The sequence below is a fragment of the Cydia strobilella genome, chromosome 14 (assembly GCF_947568885.1).
Source record: "Cydia strobilella chromosome 14, ilCydStro3.1, whole genome shotgun sequence".
Lineage (NCBI taxonomy): Eukaryota > Metazoa > Arthropoda > Insecta > Lepidoptera > Tortricidae > Cydia > Cydia strobilella.
The window spans coordinates 11040136-11062514 of NC_086054.1; the positions used below are offsets into that span (position 1 = coordinate 11040136).

A 22379-nucleotide genomic window follows, 5' to 3' on the forward strand; every position below is an offset into this window, starting at 1 on the left:
CCCGTTTTTACCCTTTGGGTACGGAACCCTAAAAAAGACCCTGATAACTATTTTCACTTTCCTGCTTTAAATGTTAACAAATCTGTTGCAATAGGTACGTGGGTTTCTTTTCGTTCTTGTTATTTTCTCCAAAAAATTTAACGGAGTGGAGCTGTTTGTATGGGGTTAAATTTACTTTTTAATTTTTCTCAAGACAATTATAATCTACACCTAGAGACATGCAATAGCACTCAACTTTTATATTGATTTGATAAAAGACAAAAATAGAAGGGTGACAGAATGGTCAGAAACAAGACAACGAAAATAATGTAGACCCACCACAGTTGATTGATGAAATGCTCGATCTATAACTGTGTATGTTTCATGTCAGTCACTTTAGAGTAACCACTTAACAAGACGCCTCAGCTAACCGATTTCTCGCATCGCCACCCACCTGCCATTAAGTGGAGGTTGTTTGCGGTGTGCCTACATCCGCACCTTTGACTACCTTCATTAAAGCTTGTACGTTTATTGGCTCTCGTGTTTTCGGGGTCCAGTTACTCGACTTTGTGGAAAAGGCACTAGATATGCAGTGGCTGTTATTACTAGAAACCTACATATCAATCACGCCGACAGGTACCTTCCATACACGTGAAGTTGGGATGATTTTTTGTCCTTGCAACCTTATAGTGCCATTGGATACGTCTTAAAAAGCAAAGGACTCCTTTAAAAAAAATCAGTTCGCCTTGTCAAACTTTTAAAACACAATTTTACAATACTAACACGGTTGAAAGTAAGAGACTAACATAATATTAAATTTGCAAGGTAGAGAAAAGTAATGTACCCATACGCCCCAGCGGGAGAGCTGGCAAAAGCGGATTGTCTTACTCCGCTTTTGCCAGTTCTCCTGTAAAGGTATCTTTTCTATAAAGCTATTCATTTCATGCTCGAGATTGGCAAAGAAATGTAATTTTTATTATGAGCACGGTGAGTAGTATATTAATATTTGGCTCCTGCAGGCGTATTATGGATCGCTTTATCCACGTGATAAAATAATTGTCACTTTTTAACTCTGCGGGATAGAAAGTGAAGGACACCGTTTTATCACGCTGTCACGTAGACACAAACGACCATTATATCCGTACCTATTTGTGTATTGCTATGATATAATTTTTCTTACACTTCTAAAAGTCTCAGGTACCAACATTTCACCCATGAATTGACAGGATACCGGGAAAACAGTAGATTAAATCAACCAATTTTTTGTTAATTGACAAAAAGCTATTATTCCAACAACTCGAAATTATCAAGATACCCATGGATTTGTCAAAACCGGAATAAGCACAAACTCGTATTTAACAAACACCTTGAAATAAAATTATCATTTTATGGTCCAAACTGAGTACTCAATCCTAAGTTTGATAGTACGTACCTACACTTTCTTATGTACGTAGTACTGTCGCATGTTAGTTTAAGCGTTCTTTTACACTCGAATGAACCTTAAGATCTTAAAATGAGACAATTAGATTATTAGAGCGTAGTCTTACCTACTTACGAGTCTTAATATAATAACCTTATTAAGTACAGACGAGACGCTTTTATAGATGTTTTTTATTAAATATAATTATTGCTTTTAATAGGCTCAAGCTAGTCTTGTTATATTGTTTTTGTTATTATGTTACTTTGTTGTATTTTTATTGACATGCCTAATTTGAATAAATGCTTTATTTGAATTTAACCCTTAAATGCATAATGATGTATATATGCATCGTATATTTGATGGTCCGTAGCTCAATATGCAGCTATCCAAAATCACATTTATTACTTTTATACAGCATGACACATCTATTTCAATTTATTAAAAAGTTATACAAAAAATCATGCATTTAAGGGTTAATAGTCATATTCATAGTTTAGTTTAGTATAGGTACCTATAGCCGGATTTAGTTGTTAGGTACCTATTGTTTTTGATTATTTTTAAGTTTATATTGTGATTTTATAGGTAAACTTAAATAAATTTCGACTTAATAATTAACAAAGGTATTGTATATAGTATAAATTCAATATTTGTGTCAAAAATATTCTTAATTTCCACGTTCGTTCACTTTCTGCAACTTTTTATGTCCTACTAGTTTATTGGGAAAAATATCTTTTCATGATATTTTTCCCAATTAACTAATTGTCATTCCACTTAATAATTTTCGCCGAAGCTCAGCACAGTTAAAAGTTTTCCAGTTATTCCTTATTCCTCAGTGTCATTGTCCCATGGTAGTGTTTCCATCGACATAGTACTAAAATATGATGTGAACCTGACATTGTAAGCTAATGCAGTTAACATTTACTGTTATCTTTATTGTCATATATTTTTCACCTTGATACAAATGGATATAAGGCACATAATTTTAATAGCGAGTAACGTGAGTCCCAGTCAAAGCCGCGCCATTTGTGGCGTGTTGATTACTACTATCATCATCATCATATCAGCCGAAAGACGTCCACTGCTGGACATAGGCCTCCCCCAGGGATCTCCACAACCTTCTTGCGCCGCTCTCATCCATCGGCTCCCCGCGACCTTAACCAGATCGTCGGACCATCTTGTTGTGGTTCTTTTTCTGCTGCGTTTTCCGGTTCGCGGTCGCCACTCAAGAACCTTTCTGCCGCATTGGCCATAGGCCGGCCGGCGAAATTACATTGCCTTAACTTTTTTTTTTTTTTTAATTTATTTTCAAAAAAGTATAACACATTTTAAACTTCGCCAAACTTGCGTTTAACGGCGAAATGGTGCACTCATTTTCAATGTTAGTACCTTAATTTAAATTTAATGATTAACTTATATTACTAAGGTTAATACTTTTATATTACATTAACAGTGTAAGTTGTAGGTATATATGTTGTTGTTATTCTTTAAGAATTTATTTGTAGTTTTACATGTATGTAAAATGTATGTTTTTGGTGCAATAAACTTAAGGCAATGTAAACGCGAAGTAGCCGATAGAACATCGACATCTACTGTGAAATTGGGCAACTATAAAAACTAAACATTACTACATTCAACAGGTTGAGCAGATATGATTTCACCTAATAAATTATGAACGCATTTGCGTTCCGCTTTCCCAAATATCATTTTAAACGCTATTCGTAGCCCAGCTAAGATAAATTTAATAGCTTCGTAAGGGTCGGGACCCTTGAGTATTTACCTACTTTCAGCAAATATGCTTCTTTGTTCAAGGACTCTTGTTTGTTTCAGTCCTTAAAGTCTGGTCTGTTTTATAACTAATAAGTATGTACTTGTACCTAAGTAATATGACCACATAAAATAAATTATATAATCTAAGAAAAAATATTGCTAATATTTTTGTACGTAACTTTTGTCGCTGTTCAGAATATATAATAAATGTTGATTGTCGGATCAAATCAGCTTCCATTTGAATTGTCAAAACAATAGTCAGGTATGGAGTTTACATTAAATACTTGCGTGTCATACTAGTTTGTCAAATCTCTCCTCCGTATTTGAAACCTTTCCGATTCTTTCTACTCTTTCTGATTTATTAAATATAAAATTACGTCCAAAAATGGTCCACATTATTCCAATTATCTAGTTATTTACTTTGTGCATGTTGTAAAATAATTGGTTTCCACTTAACTACAGTAACATATAAGTTATTGGTTTAACTACCACATTGAATTACCGCGAAAATAGGATTTAAATTACACGCTGCTAAAATCACTGAAATGAAAATCCAGTTTCATTTCCGATGGCCGAGGTCTATTTTTAACACATCGCGTCGCCTGCAAATGATATAGCTGTTAAAAATAGTTGAATCCGCCAGCAGATTGAATGGAAATAGCCCATTTAATCGTTTTTGGAAAGAAACTGCAGATTTTACTACATTAAGGCTATAAAATGCCGCTACTTTTAAATGGTTTGGTTTACATTTAAAATGGTTTGTTTCTCGAAACATTTTCATGAATGTCTGTGGTATTTCGAACCTTTTATAGGTACCACAGTACCACGGCAACAATTTACATAGCGCGTTGTGCATACAAGAGCAATTTTTTGTCAAAAGCCAGGTGTTTTCAAATAAAAAAAATATATACCTATATTGAGTTGATATATTTAAAGCAAACGGCACTTGCCCAAGTAGGTTCCTATAATTATGATAGATTGTTAAAATTTGCCGTCGCATTTCGATGATGCAAATTAATAAAAAAAATGTTAAAACTTTAAGCACCTATAATATAAACTTTAGGTATACTAATATTAAATCATTTTACGGTTTAGACTCACTTGTTTTAGTCACTCGCGCGACATGTTTCGGAGTCTCCTTTCTCAAGCACTAATAGTGCGAGCAGCGTTCACGACGACCGTGTATTGCGTACTGCCGCTGCCGCGCGCCGCGTCGCTAGTTAGTGCTTGAGAAAGGAGACCTAGGCTCTCCGAAACATGTCGCGCGAGTGACTAAAACAAGTGAGTCTAAACCGTAAAATGATTTAATTTTAAACTTTAGGTGTTTATTATTTTTCTCAGAAAATGTAATTTAATTATGCGACATTTTCCTGTGTCTATTTTGTTCGGTGAAGTTTTAGTGAGAATCTGTACATTTTTTTTACATTCAAGTACATAACAGGTAGGCATCTCGTAATCAAATACCGAAAGAATAGTAAGTAAGTTGTGAATCTCTCCTGCACCAATATACATGTCTCTGAGCCAATGTTTGACTGATAGAGAATGCGTTTGGCATTAAGTATGCCTTTTGTGAATTTTTCTTTGTACAATGAAGTTTGATTACCTAAATAAAATAAAAGCCATGTTTTGATGTTTTTGCAAACCCTAGGAATTTTTGATCAATTCTTCAACATTCACGGGTTTCACATTCACAGAGGTCACCTAAAAGTGAATACCACATGAAGTCTTATCTAGTGTAATAAAAGTACAAACATAAGAGACAATTCGTACATCTTTAAATATTGTTCTCTCTGTTTACTGTGTAAGCCGTAAAACACATTTTGGGGCACGTTCCTCTATCTTAGGTCGAAGGTAATTTGCCGGCCGCTGTTTATTCCGTTATTTATTCGGTTAGGTACATATGTGTTCTAAGATATACAAACAATACAATACAATTACTCTTTATTGCACACCTCAATACAAAAGAAAGCAGCAACACAAGCAGAGCTAAACAACAAGCGGTCTTATCGCTAAAAAGTATCTATATTGCTTATTAATCGAGAATTTGTTACGGATAATTTGAAGACATTCTTTTTAGAAATGAGTTTGTACAGTCGCCATCAGATATATCGGAGCGGCCGAGGTGCTCACAAATATCTGAACACGCACTCTAACGCCTTGACAATAGAGTATAGAAGCGTGTTCGGATATTGATATGGCGACTGTACAAGTAGGTTAGAGTCCGTGTAAGCTAACTCTGCACCCACTTGAATAGAACGAAGCGAGGGAGTGACATTATAAACGACATATTTTCGTAGAAATTTGACATAAATGATGACATTGCCCCACTTTGTCACATGCAGCTTGGTTCGATTCTATTTACTGTTATTTTGAAATAATTGTATTGCCATGCATTATACTATATAAGTTGGTTTTGGTTCTCGGTAATGTTAATGCGACCTTAATCTGACCTAAGCAAAAGCTTTACATTAAATAACTTGAAATTAATAATTCAAATTAGCCAAACGTTGGTGCAAACATATTAAATTAAGCACGTTTAACTTATTAAAATGTGTTTACATTTACACAGCAAACAAACATCTAAATCCTCTTATAAGCAGCGGAAGCTGACAACAACACAGACGGAATAATTAAGACAACAAGAGGAAATTCAATTAATTTTCAATTTCCTTAAAATCTAATCTAGAGGGTGTTCGGTTTCTAACTGAGAAGCTAGCGTGCTTAATGTTTACTTACTCAATTCTTAAGGGAATATGTCTTGTATATTATAATTAAGTACATTAATATACAAATATATGCAAAGTAAAATTAGGGAGAAAAGTAACAATTAATGTCTAAAAAAAGTTACCTTTAGTTCATAAAAACCGGTTCAAAATTTTATATCAAAATGATTCATTATTTAGTATGAAGTTTGAATGTAGGAAAGGACAAAAACATTTATTATACAAATATCAACCAACAGTAGACAAATACCGACTCGTATCGAAAATGAAATAAAGTTAAAACTACTTATGGAAAACCGCATAGGTACAATGTTACCAAGGGATGGAAAGAAATGCATTTTCTGACGAGGTACATGGTACATACCAGAGGTTTTTAGATGCCAGGCCGAGGCTTACACGTTCGTTCCGCAATATTGCGCGCACCGCGCCCCCGGCAGCGGCACCGCGTGCAGCACGCGCTGGCCGCGTGGGCAGCGGCGGCCGGCCCGGCGAGCAGCGGACAAAAATTGAATATGTATTGGTTATTTTACTTCTAGGAGTAAAATAAATCATACGAATTTTATGCTCTTTGAATGATCATTGATTGCTTTTGAAAGTGTATTTATATATTCATGTAGGTACCTATCTATTTTTATATTATTTCGCATACCTACTTAATTATACACGGTGGGAAAAAAATAAGTGCAGTCCCGTTTCCAGGGAGGTTTTGGGATTATACTGAGCAACTTTTACTATGGGACCCCGACAACCCCGAAAACAAAATTTGGCTGTTTCATACATTTTGGCTGGTCCATTTTCTATGGGAGGATACATTTTTTTTTCGCGATTTCGTGGTTGGTCCCATAGTGAACGTTGCTCAGTATAATCCCAAAACCTCCCTGGCAACGGAAATGCACTTATTTTTTAGCCACCCCGTATAAGTATATAAGTCGTATCCAGAATAAGAAAGAGTAAAAGTTATTTTCGAATAATGTATTTTATAAGATAGCCGCGTTATACCTAAATGTTATTTAAGTTAGTTTTTTTGTTTGGTTTGCCTTCTTAATTATATTTTTACATAATTATGCTTTATTTTTATTTTTTTCAAATGATAATATTTTTATTTCTCAAACATGCCATGAAATATTGATATTATGTTCCTTAAAATAGGCTGCGAAGTGTCACGTTTCAGGCGCGCCTAGACTAGAGGTCTTTAATGAAATTTCATACGCCTAGGCCGGCAAAGTGCACTTTTTTTAATTTTGTTTCTTTGTTTTGTTTCATTCTGTAATTCTGTTTTATTGGATTTATTGTGCGCTGTTGATTTTGTTATTTAATGTGAATTCCGACGAAAATGCCGACGAAAAAGTTGAATTAATATTAATTGTAATCGTAGGACAACTCCTACGATTACAATAATTGGCAGCGTAAGCAGAATTGGCTTTAAATAACTTGCTGCCGCCTAGTCGAACTCGAAGTATATGCAATAGTATGGCTTATGGCAATTATATTATTTGTAAAAACTAAGAAAAATGCCTACAGTTTATCAGAAACAGTTTTTGTGGCATATTTTAAAGAACTGAAATTAACTATAAAATCGTCAACACTGTGGGAATTATACTCCATGCAACGATGCATGTTAAACATAATATGAACATGAAAGACTATGTAAACTTAGTTATGTGGCGAAAGCGACAGTCAGACGGACACAAGGCGAAAAAATCAAAGATACATAAAAATATACGGCTAATAATAAAATACACGACACATGTAAAATATATGTGTTAGTTATATTTTATGTGCAGTTTACTTTTAGTTTTTCTATAAAACTTCGATTTCGTGGACTTTTTTTTATTAATTTCATTGCATGTTTGAGAAAAGCAATACCTATACATACCTCGGCGTGAAAAGGGGTTGGCCTCATTACTATCCGGTCTATACTATTCGGCCGGCAACCCCTTACTTCACGGCTTCGTAGTAATGTACTACCTATTATTTAAATTAATTTTTAACAAGCAGAAATGTCTGCGATCGATGCTATTAAGCTTAAGCCGCCGCGCCGCGCCGCGGTGGCCGTTTAAGAAGTGTAACACTCTTATGGTAGATGTCGCTAGGGTCCCCTAGACCCATATAGTGGGAAGATTTGCTGACTATGGACAAAGATAGATATAACTCCGTAATAGATGGATACAGTCTAAGGAAAAAACGTGCCTCGAAAATCACGAAAATTTGATTCTCGTTCAGAGGGCGCTACTAGTTTTGGCCTACAGTCGTATAGATGGCGTTGACGGTTTCGTTTGTTATTTAACAATTTTAACGCATATCAGTGAAAGAACATGCGTCAAAATCATAAAAAAATAATTAATGCAAATAAAAAAAATCATTTATCTATATTTAAATACATTCTATCGTATTTTTATAAATCTTCATTTTTAGTTTTAAAGTGTGTCGACAGATGGCAGTGAATTTACTGGGGTTACAAAATTTACTATGACAGTACCGCTCTAGTATAAGTTACTCTATGCTATGGATGAGGTCTTGGTGGCTCAGTTGGCAGAGCGCTGGAGTATCTATCCAGAGGCCGTCTCCAGTCCAGTAATTTTCAGGCAGTAATTTTTCCACTTTTAAATTTACCTATTATTTTCTGTTGGATGAGTTTAAATATCTCCTCGTTCTATAGCTGGCCGGTATTGTTTCCTTTAAATGGTTTGATATATTATGCCCGTTAGTTATTAACTATATTATATTTAGTTCTTTTTTTCTTAGCTCTATATTTTTACTTATTTTGGATACCGGTAGATACCAGTACATAACAAATATTATAATAATATGCAAAGGGAGAAGCCCTAAGACATTTTACAATCTTTGTTACAGAAAAATAAAATATAAGTCCGCCTGGCTCACAAAAGGGATTTCAATGCGGAAGGAAACACCAATATACTCTGTTACTGGCCCAAAAGGGCAATTTTTTATACGCCGTATAACAATAAGGAAAACCATAACACGTCGATACTTGACGCACAATAGGAATACAATCTCATATGAGTAATGTGGATCCTTCAGGCAGAAGGATGACTCTAATATTTAATACCGTGACGAGCCAATGCAACTTCCGTGTACACAATAAACCGGGAGTTCAGTGACTCGTGTGTTTTGCATACTTACTATTATTGTCACGTACCATGTGTTTTAATTTTAGCTAATTGTACAACTTAGTGGCTCTGTAAGCTATAGGTGTAAAGGACCTTGTGATAAGTTTAAAAATGTAAAAAAAAACTGTACATATATTGTTTTTGTGCGTGTTTTTGTATTTTATTTTTAATACGATAGTATAAGTATAAGAAATAAAAAAAATACTTAGGAACTTCGTTGAGTTACTAGGTACATTTAAATTAGCAACAACTTATAAAATACTGATTTAAACTTTCACGATATAAAACTTAAAATTAATTAATTAATTAATTAATTTGTTTTAATTTTTTAAAACTTATTTTACGCGATTAAGTCCCGTCGTTGTTAAATAATAACTTATAAAATAACTCCACAATACAATTTGTGTATAAAAACGTAATGTATGACGCAATAAGACGTGAATCTTGATTTTTATAATACTTAATTTTCAATCAAATTAGTACCTACGACAATTAGAAACCAAAAAGTACAACATTAATTAACCTGTCTACAGTCAGCCCACACTTTTTCTTTCCGACGCAATGTTGTTTTCCATTCTATTTTAGTCTTTTGATGTCACCCGCTGCGCGCCGAGTTTCTTGAGAAGGGTTCTGAAAGGGTATTTTACGCTGACGTTTCACGTTACAACAACTTCTTTCATGCAATTTTGTAGGTCAATACTGAAACAGTAAAAAGTTACTAAAGTGGTAGAACGACAAAATTGTATATAAGGAATCTCTAGGAATTGGAAAAGTCAATTCAATTCAATCCAATTGTTTTTATTTCAGATCTCGCGTCAAACACCTTTGAGACGTCCAGAAAGCAGGCATAAATCGAATTTTCGGTCCGTGTTTATAAAAAAATCTTGACGTTATCGTTACACATTTTGACTTAGCTTTGATGAAAGTGAAATAAAAAGTTTAATTTGTTAATAAACATTCTGAATACATTAATGCAAATAACATAATATTCATAGAAAATTGAAAAGAGGCAATAAGGCCAGAAAAATACGAAATTGTTTAACCAATCAAAATGATAAAACCGGGGCAAAAAAACAATAAGGAAAAATATAATTAGAAGAGCAAGAAATGATGTCAATTAAAAAATAGGCAATCGATATTACTTTTTATCTTCTTTTATAATTAAGAGCTTTCAGAGTTAAATCTCGTAATTTAATTTAATTTGTCTAAATCCTGATAAAAGTCGGTGGCCTAAATAAAAAGGTCTTAAGAGAGTTATTTGTTTGGAATGGCGAATTTGGCGTCGTTTTTAGGGTTCCATACCCAAAGGGTAAAAACGGGATCCTATTATTAAGACTCCTCTAGCTGTCTGTCTGTCTGTCTGTCCGACTATCTGTCAGTCGCTAGACAGTTGAAATTTTCACAGATGATGTAGGTATTTCTGTTGCCGCTATAACAACAAATACTAAAAAAGCACGGAACCCTCGGTGGGCGAGTGCGATGATTTTTTTAATTTTTCCTTTAATATAAAAAGATCATTCTAGGTAAGGTCAAAACGGGTAAGTGTGGCTGTGGGATAAGTGTGACTGGCCTTCACATTTATCCCTCAACCCGTATTGATCTTATTACTTAAATCATATTTTATATAACTCAATTTAACAACGTCCAAAGCCTCGGCTTCTGATATTTACTTTCTTATTTTCATGTTATATTGCTTCTCAATAAATACAAAACCAAAAGCCTAAAAGGGCTGAATCATTTAGAATCGGAAAGCCCCTAAAAGGAAATTCGAGATTAAGAAACAAATAAGAATTGCCGCCTTCATCTTTTTCCTATTGTGTCCACAAAGGTCTCTTGTTATTGACATAGTGAGAGGGTATTATTTCACAAAACACTATATTTACTGGGTTTGTGGTTTATGTAAACTTGTAATAAAAACAATTGAACTTCAAAGACTCGTTTTAACCAGATACAAAATACAAACAAAAAACCGGCCAAGTGCGAGTCGGACTCACACACGAAGGGTTCCGTACCATTAACTATAAAAACGGTCACCCATACAAGAACTGACCCCGCCCGACGTTGCTTAACTTCGGTCAAAGATCACGTTTGTTGTATGGGAGCCCCACTTAAATCTCTATTTTATTCTGTTTTTAGTATTTGTTGTTATAGCGGCAACCGAAATACATCATCTGTGAAAATTTCAGCTGTCTAGCTATCACAGATCACCAGATACAGCCTGGTGATAGACAGACAGACGGACAGACGGTCAGACGGACAGACGGACAGACGGACAGACGGACAGACGGACAAACGGACAGATGGACAGACGGACAGACGGACGGACAGACGGACAGCGGAGTCTTAGTAATAGGGTCCCGTTTTTACCCTTTGGGTACGGAACCCTAAAAATTAAAAGGGCCTGAAGAGGCGTGCCGAAGGTCAGCATGTAGGAGGTTAGTGCTCAGACAAGGAACAAGAGTACAAGTCTCTAAATTCGATGACCGAATCCGCTTTTTGCCCTACGCGGAGCTCGGCCTTTCGCCTTCGCATTTGGCCACTTGTAGGTACTATATTGCTCTGTATTTTGATCTTCTATCCGAGCTACTTTGTTTCAGTTTTGTACATTAATTTTATATAAATTACAGTAGCCTCAAACAAGAGCAATCGTAAAATATCTGTGAAAATTCCAGATTTAAATCTTTTTACAAGTTGTTATAATCCCAATTATTTAATTATAATTTGTATAAATTAAGTAAGATCTATAAAATGACATCACTTTTTTCTAAATACTGATGATATCATGCACTAAGTAAATCCCGCGCATAAGGGTTATTTTAGCTCCGAATGCGTCGTTGAGCGCCATCTCTGTCAGCGGTACATTCGATTCCAAGTAATGGCTTCTTTTCTAAACACCGATATAAAAACTATGCATATTTTACACCTTTAAACGAGCAATTCTTGTATATATATTTCTCGGATCTCGGAAACAGCTGTAACGATTTCGATGAAATTTGCTATATGAGGGTTTTCGGGGGCGAAAAATCAATCTAAGTAGCTAGGTCTTATCTCTGGTAAAACGCCCATTTTGAGTTTTTATATGTTATCCGAGCAAAGCTCGATATCCCAGATATTAGCTATTATAGTTGCAGAGATATACGCCACCGAGCCATAACCTACTCTTTCCGTTACATCTGGTTTTTGATCCGATCCGAACCATTCGGATTTTTGAACATGTTTCACATACAAAAAATAAACATTATTAAAAATTGTGTGATGTACGGAACCCTTGAAACGCGAGTCGGAATCGCGTTTAGCCGGTTTTTTTATCGTTTTTATACCGACTACAACATTGCGCCAAAGTTACGCAGATAAATGCTAAATAACAAAATACCCTTATTAAAAAAATCCTTTTCCTTGTATGTACCTCATCATTTTCACGTCAACAAACTATCCTAATAAGTTATCCAGTAACGCCCTTAGACGTTCAAGGTAAATGTGTTCAATTTGTTACCGTCTCGCGAGCAGGACTCGCTTCGCTGGGCGCGTAGGTATTCCGATCACCTATTTGTATAGTCAGTAGTTTACGGACCGCCATGCCAGTATTGCGAAATCTTATACCATTAAACGATCAATTCTTGTATATATGTATACATATTACGAGGATCTCGGAAACGTATCTAACGATTTCGATGAAATTTGCTGTATGGGGGTTTTCGGGGGCGAAAAATCGATCTAGCCCTTATCTCTGGGAAAACGCGCATTTTTAATTTTTTATATGTTTTCCGAGCAAAGTTCGGTCTCCCAGATATTAGAAATAGTTTATGTATATCAGCGGTGTCAGCATGATTGCATTTTTATCACCTTGTCACTATGCCTGTCACTTTCGCACTTACATACTTGTTAGAACGTGACAGGCATGGTGACAGGCGATAAAAATGCTACCGTGCTCAGCCCGCTGATTATGGAACAAAAATCTATTATTTCAAATTTGTTTTTGTTTCAGTAAAAAAGTCATAAAAAACTGCTGTCAACGTTTTCCGTAACGCAAATACAGGCAACATCCCTATTACTAGGTATTCTAGCACAATGTTGCACCCGATACTATATAGGTACAATACAAAATGGGAGTGATTACACAACAGTAACTTACGGTTTGTTTACATATATATGTATGTGTTCAATAGCAAACGAGAGATAAACTAGTAGAAGGTCAATTGAAGGTTACGTAAAGTCAATAACACCACCATATCGCCCAATAGGTGGAGCATATTATACCTATGACTTGATGTCACCATCCATCAGTATGCTACGCCATTAAAAGCTTGCCACCACGCTAACTGTGCACTAACTTGGCAGTAAGAATGCATACATCACTACATAGTATAAAACAAAGTCGCTTTCCGCTGTCTGTATGTCTGTCGCTATTATGCTTAGATCTTTAAAACTACGCAACGGATTTTGATTCGGTTTTTTTAATAGATAGAGTAATTCAAGAGGAAGGTTTATATGTATAATTTGTAAAGGTTTTGTGTAAATTAGTTGAACTAACCGTGCGAAGCCGGGGCGGGTCGCTATAAGATCGCGTATCTGTATAAGATCCATACTTGTCGTAGCACTTCGCATGAAAACTTAACGTCGTCCGACTCTACTAACGTATTAAGGTTCAGTGTATTTCATATATTAATGATTTTTATTCGTTATACTCTTCACAGAGTAGTCGTAGCCAGTATGTTTTTAAGTTAGAGTATATTAATGATAATAAACTTTATTTATTCCGTGGGACTATTAGTTTATTGAAATCTTTCTTTATACAACAAAGTACAATAATTCATTGAGTACTTAGGGGTCTGTTTATGAATGGTGATGCGAGGTCTGGAATATAAGTGACACAAACAGTACCTACGAATAAATAGCTCAAACAAAGCTAGTAAGACAACCCCTTAAACTTTGGCAAGTTTTTGAAGGAGAATTGTGAGAGCGTTCTTAAGACGTACGACCCGAATATGATCAGTTATGCCTGAATGCATGAACTGTTCCGTGTATGCGTCATCATGCAGTATCTATTAAAGATAATCTATGGTCAAAACACTTAAACTAATGAATAGGTATGTTAAGCCGTTTAGCGTTGTTTTCATTAACCCGATGAACAATTTATTCTTTTATTTTTTAAACTCCCTAAAGTCCAGTAAAATACAAAGAACAATGACATACACGCCACAAAGCTCTATATATGAATTATATGATACTATATATTATACTTATTGATAATAAATTATTAACACCAGTAACGAAATATTGTATCCTGATACCTATTTTTATCCGAAAGGGCACGTCTTTACTCATGATGTAATAAAAAGTTCTGCAAAATTCCAAAAATAGAAAAATAAATATAGCTAGGAGCATCTGCAATGCCTCATTGCCTCATTATTTACAGATAAATTTAGACCAATTAATTTGTTCTAAATTCACAACTTACCTCCATAATTTTCGAGTATACAATTTTCTGGAATGCCACAAATTCCGCAAAGTTCAAGCCTCGTTGAAAGCTCGGACTTTGGACAAGTCTCGACAGATTTCAATTTAACTTCGTATGGAGGTATAAACAGGGATAGGAAAATATACAAAGAAATTCAATTAATCAACACGAAGCATACCCCACCATGATTGTATATAACGCTATTAATTTTGCTTGTGTTTTAGCTTCATGAAAAAATTTGAAATGCCCGGGTAAAGTACAATGGAAGCAATCAGGTTCAGATCGAACGCGAGTTTTGCGAAATTATTATAATAGTCTTTATATGTTCTCTTTCCCTGGTATGCACAAGGTCAAATATTATAACACTAATTACACTATTGCATTCGTTAAATGCTTATAATTTTGGAGCTATTTAACAGCAACAAGAAAAGTAGTAAAGGAAAGTAGTAAAGTTCGCTCGATACAAAAATAATCTAAAAAAGTGACATGATGTGACTACAAAATGATTTAATGAAGACGTGTAATTTAATGTGATATTTTCAACAGATTCATAGTTTTAGATTGTTTGAAGGTCTTTAGTCAAGTGAGAAATGTTCGCGGCGGGACATGTCTATTCTATTTCAATAACTCTGTAGAATGATGTTGAAGGGTTATTGCAACGCAAAGCATTCTCAAGTTTGTCGCTCGACATAAGTCTTATCTCTTGTCCAGTCGCCATCAGATATATCGGAGCGGTCAAGGTGCTCACAAACATCTGAACACGCCTCTATTGTCAAGGCGTTAGAGTGCGTGTTCAGATATTGTAAGCACCTCGGCCGCTCCGATATATCTGATGGCGATGGGACAGTTGCCATTAGCAGTGCGATGAAATAGACGTGACAAGCCTTGTCCCAAACAGAATACCACTGTCCCATTGGACTGATGTCATCGAAACCTAAAGCGTCGATCGGCAATAGGTATAACCGGTCAAACAGTAGCTATGTAATCAAGCCAGTCCCGTGAGCAGCGAGAACAATGACGGTCTTATTGAAAGCCGATGTCGGTTTGTGCCGGTGTGAATGAGCCTTAGCCACAGTGGACACGGATGATAGCTTATAACATATCAGTGTGGTAGTCTGTTATGTTTATCGTGATCTAGATGGATAAAAACTTCATTCTAAAGAATGACAAGAGCGGAGTGCATCGAAACTGTAACGTATGAGAAAACCGGAGCCCGGTTCAATTTAACAATTTGTTATGGTATTTAATTGGTTTTGATACGACCATAAAGATCACTCACGCTGATTAGTGCATGCGCGGCAATCACCAAGATGATCGTCAAGGCCGTGTCAAAACCAGTTAAAAACCATAACTATTAAATATCAGGCTCCTAAATTCCGACCGCACATTACACATTATTTTTAACAAATAACAGCTAAAGTTTAAATATGTCAAGCACACAATCCAGCCAGCTACGGATATTTAAGATATAGCATTAATAGCATATGATCAGTTAATTGTTTTATTCGGTTATAAATGTGTGCAATAACATCTTATGATTATGAGAAACGATTGATTTAAGTAGTTATTAGGTACTGATACATTTGAATTATGTGGTAAAATTATAAGACGGAAACAAAACAAATACTTTTATTGTAAAAAAATCTTACACAAATCGACTTGGTCTTTGACTGACTTTGAAAGGAAATAATGCTATTTTGTAATCTCATCATGACAAATTATTGTAACAAAATATAATTTTATATTCTATCCCTTTATATAATATTGTAATTTTATGTCAGTCAGCATCAATAGGAGAGGCCAAAACGACGTGCCTAATAAAGCATCTGCCACTCTCTATCTGGAATAATTTTCCAATTAGGGATATATCTCTACAGTTCCCATACAAAAGTATTTGTTGCAGTCTAGGTAACGCAGCGTACTACGTAGGCGAACAACACGCGAACGCGAAGCGAAGCGATGCGGCGCGGGGTGAATCAATCCTTTGATACCTAGAGAAGTGTCCTACGTGGGCGATCTCGTTGCGAACGCGGACGCCGTGAGCCCGCCGCGCCGCTTCGAATTGTTCGCTTACGTAAGACGCAGCGTAATAGGGATGTTGCCTTCATTTAATAGTACATTACTACAGAGGCCGGGAAGTAAGGGGTTGCCGGCCGAATGCATATATACGGCCGAACGTAGTGAGGCCGGATAGTTATGAGGCCGACAACCCCTTTTCACGCCGATGTATGTATAGTGCTTTTCTCAAACATGCAATGAAATAAATAAAGAAATCTCCACGAAATCAAAGTTTTAATTCTAAACAAACTAAAAGTAAACTAGGCACAAAATATAACTACCACCTGTACCTATCTTTATCACACGTGTCGTATATTTTACACATGTAGTTAATCAATTTATTACACAAATGTTCAAATGTATATTTATGTATCTTTGATTTTTCGCCTTGCATCCTTCTGACTGTAGTTTTAGCCACATAACTAAGATTACATCGTTTTTTATGTTGATATTATGCTTCACATACATCGTTGCCTTAAACATGGAGTATAATTAACAGGTATTCATTTAATATTTTCGTCAGAACTCATATTAAATAACACAATAAACAACGCACAATAAATCCAATAAAATAGAATTACAGATACACAATGAAAAATGTTCAACTTTACCTCCAAAACGATTTAAAAAACACCAACGCGTGTTTGAGTAGACATTTTTACCGCTAATATTTAAATGAAATATAGTTTGTCAAAGAACTGTCTCATTTCAAACATAGACAGAGATAATCATACTATCTTTGTCTTACACTGGTACTAGCACCCAAAAGAAAAGGATGAGTATAGTTTTTTTGTTCTTATTTACTGACAAACTGGTTTGACCAACTATATTTTAAATCTGTATTTGTAGGTAAATTTGCAATTCAATATTATTGGAATTTGTTAATAATGTTTTATTTATAAATTTTTTGTAAATTCGATACAAATAAAACTGCAAAATATATTAATTATCGTTTATTGTTTTTTTTTAAGGGGTATTGGCAGAATGTCATTCCGAACCATAAGCAAATATTGGTTATAGTTTTTTTTTTGGCTGAATGCCATGATGCTGTGTCACAAATATATGTGAAATGGAAATTAAAAAAGAGCCACTTCCCGGCCTAGGCCTGCAACTTTGTATGAAATTTCATTACAGGCCCCCCGTCTAGCCGCGCCGGAGTCGTGATACTTCCCAGCCTAATATAAAGAACGTAATATCAATATTACATAGCATGTTTGAGAAAAATAAATTATTTCACACCATGCACGAAATAAAACACCAGAAAAATATTAGAAAAACCTAAACTGCGGTTATTTTCAGACACAATTTCTATTTAATAAATCCGAAAGAAATATAAAGAGTAGGTAACTTGACCGTGACGTGAGAACAATGGTTCTGTTTTTCATATAAATAGATTCCCTAGTAGCTAATCGTTATGACAGTTCGAAAAAAGAAACTGATTTGACTAGTCAGTCAACTACCCTATTGTTCTACACATATCTCTACGTGTAAATTGACTTGCTACTGCTGTCTGTACTACTACTCTGTACTTACAGCAGAATCACAGTGTATATATATATATATACAGGTACACAGTAAGAATTAGATAAGTGTGTCGGAACTGGCAGCTTAATTACAGTATTCAGAGAGCAACCAGTGGATTTATGACGGCCGGCGGACGTCCTTTGTTTCAGTTGTTTACCAAATTAATTCCTACCTGTACCTGATACCTACGTGTGAAAAATGGGTATCATAACAACACGTCTGTGTGATATATGGCACGGTGGAAGGGTTTATGGAAAAATATAGGTACCTATTGTTTTTTTTTTTACCATTTAACGACAATCTTTCGGTACAATTTACAAATGAATTTTAAAGGCGTGTTGCTATGGACGGGAAAATTTCCAGTGAATAATTTTTATTTTAGAGAAAAGGGTGGAAAGTAAACCATTTATTCGTGGATGCTGCATTACTGCTGCGGTGTGGAGGCGGGCTCTATCACTGTCAATTTCCTTGATTGAAAGGAGTGCCGGATTCAATGGTCTATACGAGGCAGTAATGCGGCTACAAACGTTTTATTAAGGAAATAGACAATGAGAGCGCCCGACAATGGGCGGGAAAATTTCCAGTCTACAAGTATGGAGCTTATACGCATAATATGTTCGAATAAGGATGACTCACGCAGCACGCTAGACCGGGCCGGGGCCGGGCCGGAGGGCTTCCGGCGCTTCGTTTTCTATTCAAAGCACCACGTGATCACCGATCAGCCGTCATAGAAAATGACATGTCGGACGCATCGACCCGGGCCCGGGTATAGCGTGAGTCATCCTTTATAGTATAGGTATTATAATACCTATTAAAAATGCGAAAGCAACTATTAGTATGCATTCTTAGTGCTTAGTTTGTTATTTCCGGAATTAGCTGATACTTTGAAGTAATCGGAATTACCCTAATACACTTTAGATATTTTTTATAAATATATGTCAGGCTACCCACGACAAAAACGTAATAGTAGATTTGCTTCATAACAAAAAAATAAAGTCAAATTACAATAATTAAATTATTGCGTAGGTTCACGCGTGTATTGGTTCAGTTGTCTAATCAAGATAACGCCTCGCATAAACAATCTGAGGGCCACTGCGAACCACGTTCGACGTGTTTTGCCTTTCTGTCGCACTTGTAAATTCGTACATAAGTGTGACAGGGAGGCGACACGTGGAACGTGGTTCGCGGTAAGCCCTCTGAGATCTCAAAGACCAACTTTAATTAAGTTCTTCGGTTGGATTACTCGCACCGACGAGAAATCGCGAATGGATCAATAGGGACTCAACTCAAATACTCGGAACTATGAAGATAACGAGTTTGTAGATTTAAGTTACAGAAGACATCGATACCTTTTGAGCAAATTGTTGGTAATTAAATAAATATTAATAGGACATAATTACACAAAGCTCAAGAAGGCTTGTGTCGTAGGTATTAACAAGGTAGGTATAGACAACGATAAATATAATATATAAATACTTAAATACATAGAAATAGAGATGCACCGGATATTCGGTTACTATCCGGTATCCGGCCTATCCGGCTCTTATTTTAATATCCTGCCGGATACCGGATAGTGACGCACTATCGGATCGTATCTGCTTGATTTCGGAGTAAACAAAATCGATTTAAGAATCAGTCACGGTCGTACGCGTTTATTATATTTCACTCGCACGCGCACTCATTTCAAACCTAGAAATAGGTAAGTCCACGCGAACGTTCAGTACGAAACAGTTCAAAACCTGCACAATGCGCGTGCGCACCTGAAAAACCGAAATGATAGAGATGCAACTATCCGTTGCATCTCTACATAGAAAACACCCATGAGGCCATGACTCGGGAACAAATATCCGTGCTCATCAGATGCGTATTGCTTTGTAGACCTTAAGGTCATGTGCTGAGATTCTAGATTAGACTACTGTTGTTTACAGTGACTATCTTTTATATTTCCCAGAGGACGCTACAACAGATGCCGTTTTACCGTAGTTTTGTAATTTCCTCGAAACTATACATCGAACAACACATAAATTACTTTAATTTTCTACGTTTTTTGGTTTCGCTCTAACTCACTGTTTTTTCTTCGCTTGTCTAGTCATTTTAAATTTATTGCTTCCTCGTGACCGGGTGATGTTTCTTTAGAAACAATCAATCATTTATGTTTGACACGATCTACTGCGTATGTGAATCCATGCTACCATACCACCTCAATGAACTCCCTACCATTGAATTTTACCCCCGCTATTCCGATGTTTGCTAATGAAACACGACGCGAAACAAAAATACCTACGCGAGTCGCGAGTCTTAAATACCTACATAACAAATTTTACCCGATGCCTCGACACTCGCAATTTCACCGGTAATTAACAATGTTCCACGTGCAGCGAAAGCAACGCGCAGACAAAGCGACTACACGTTGCGTTGTCGCGATTCAATAACGGTGCCTTTGTTTGTGGTAATTTAATCTCGATAAGTCAGTCATTTCATCAGTGAGGATCTAATTCAATCAATGTATTGCTGTAGAACGTTAATTTACATTGACGTTAACTATCGAGATACTTCATCAATCTTTCGTAAAAAGCCAGGAAGTTAGGAGGCAAAAGATCCATATCGCCGCGTGAAACTTGCGATGGAAGATATGAGCGTCGATCGGGTTTTTATCTTTTATCTCAAATTTACTCTGAAAAAAATATACTTCTGCTTAAATATGGTTAAAAAAAATCTTATCAGTTCTGTCAGCTATATAGCTAGCTGTTTTATACTAAAATTATACTGCTATCGTATGCAGGGTGGTTTACAAGTAAAAATAAACGAAATTATACATGTTTTCGTTTTTTTTTCTATCAAGCCAACCTTTTAAGGTTTTGGTTCTAGCCTGCCCTCAAATATGGTCCAGTTTTCGTGTGAATTTTTCCTGGCATATTTCCTTATCTAAAACGTGTGAGAATTCAAAACAACAAATACAATTTTGCGTAAGCCGGATCTTAAAAAAGTTAAACGCTGACGGACCGTAACACACAATAAAGGTTTCAATTGAGATTATCCTGCTCAACAAGTACCTAAATATAATCAGCAGTCAGAAAAATTTACTCAAGAAGCATGGATGCAAGTAAAGGGAGGTAGATATGGCACCAGGCGCTCGATCGTGAGCCACCAATATAGGCTCCGGAACCTAAATATATTGAGTGTCGTCCGGCTGACGCCAATGTGTCAAGATTGTCACAATCATCTACTAAATACTGCCTGCATTTTAGTTTTGTCAAATATGAACGTCACGCGTATTATTAATAAAAGGTCATTGTCAAGAAGTCGAATTGCAATTCGAATCACACAAATATGGAATTAGCCTCATGCATGAAATTTGCCATATTTTTATTCCGATGTTTGTTACCGTTTTATCATGTTACAAATGCATTTCCGTTATTAAATTATCATTTAATTGATTAAAATAATAAATAAAAAGTACAAAAATTTGCCCGCGAAAAGCTAGTGAGCGAAACGCGCGAAACGTCACGTCACGTGACGTCACGCGTTGACAGATTAGTTCACATAAGTGTGAATAGTAGCAAACGCCAGTTGGACCGTCCAACGTGTGACGTCATCACGCTGTCTAATTCGCGCCAAAAATTATGAGCTCAAAATTTTACATTTTAAATATTTTTAATAAAATAATTTGAAGGATTACAAAAGCATTTTTGTTTTTTCCGGTGTTCAAACGATATTACAAAAATTTAAATTAAATCATGCATGGAGCTAATTATGCGGGCCCGAAGGATCTCTCGTCAGCCCTGAAAGTGCGTTAATTAGGTATAATATTGATTAAACCCTGTTTGGTCTGTACCGGCCATCACCCTACACACGTCCTAATACGTAGGTACGTAGCTACATCCCATATAAAGTGGAGTTCAATAGAAATTTCAGATAATATAAACAAATGTGACAGATTTTCTTAGCATTTGACATTTAACCTTACATTTTCACAAAGGTAATTTTCACTGAAATATTCATCATTAACGTGTATTTTAAGTTAAAATAAAAACCATAAGTTTATAAACTGTTGTTCATGAGAAGATTATGGTATTCCATTAAAAGTATAGGATTAAATACTAAGGTAAATTGGTTTGTTTCCATTGTTTGCAATAACTTGAACTCTACTTTAGTTACGCAGGGTCTTACACCACCTGGGCCCACGGCGTTCGCGTTCGCAACGAGATCGCTCACGTAGGACACTTCTATAGGTATCAAAGGATCGATTCAACCCGCGCCGCATCGCTTCTCTTCGCGTTCGCGTGTTGTTCGCCTACGTAGTACGCTGCGTTAGACCG

The 22379-nt window shown here is 35.8% G+C and overlaps 1 protein-coding gene across 4 annotated transcripts in view; it reads left to right on the forward strand.

Moving 5' to 3' along the window:
- LOC134747206 (U8-agatoxin-Ao1a-like) overlaps positions 1-22379 on the forward strand; it is a 51063-nt gene that overhangs the window by 22947 nt on the left and 5737 nt on the right. The window lies entirely within an intron of this gene.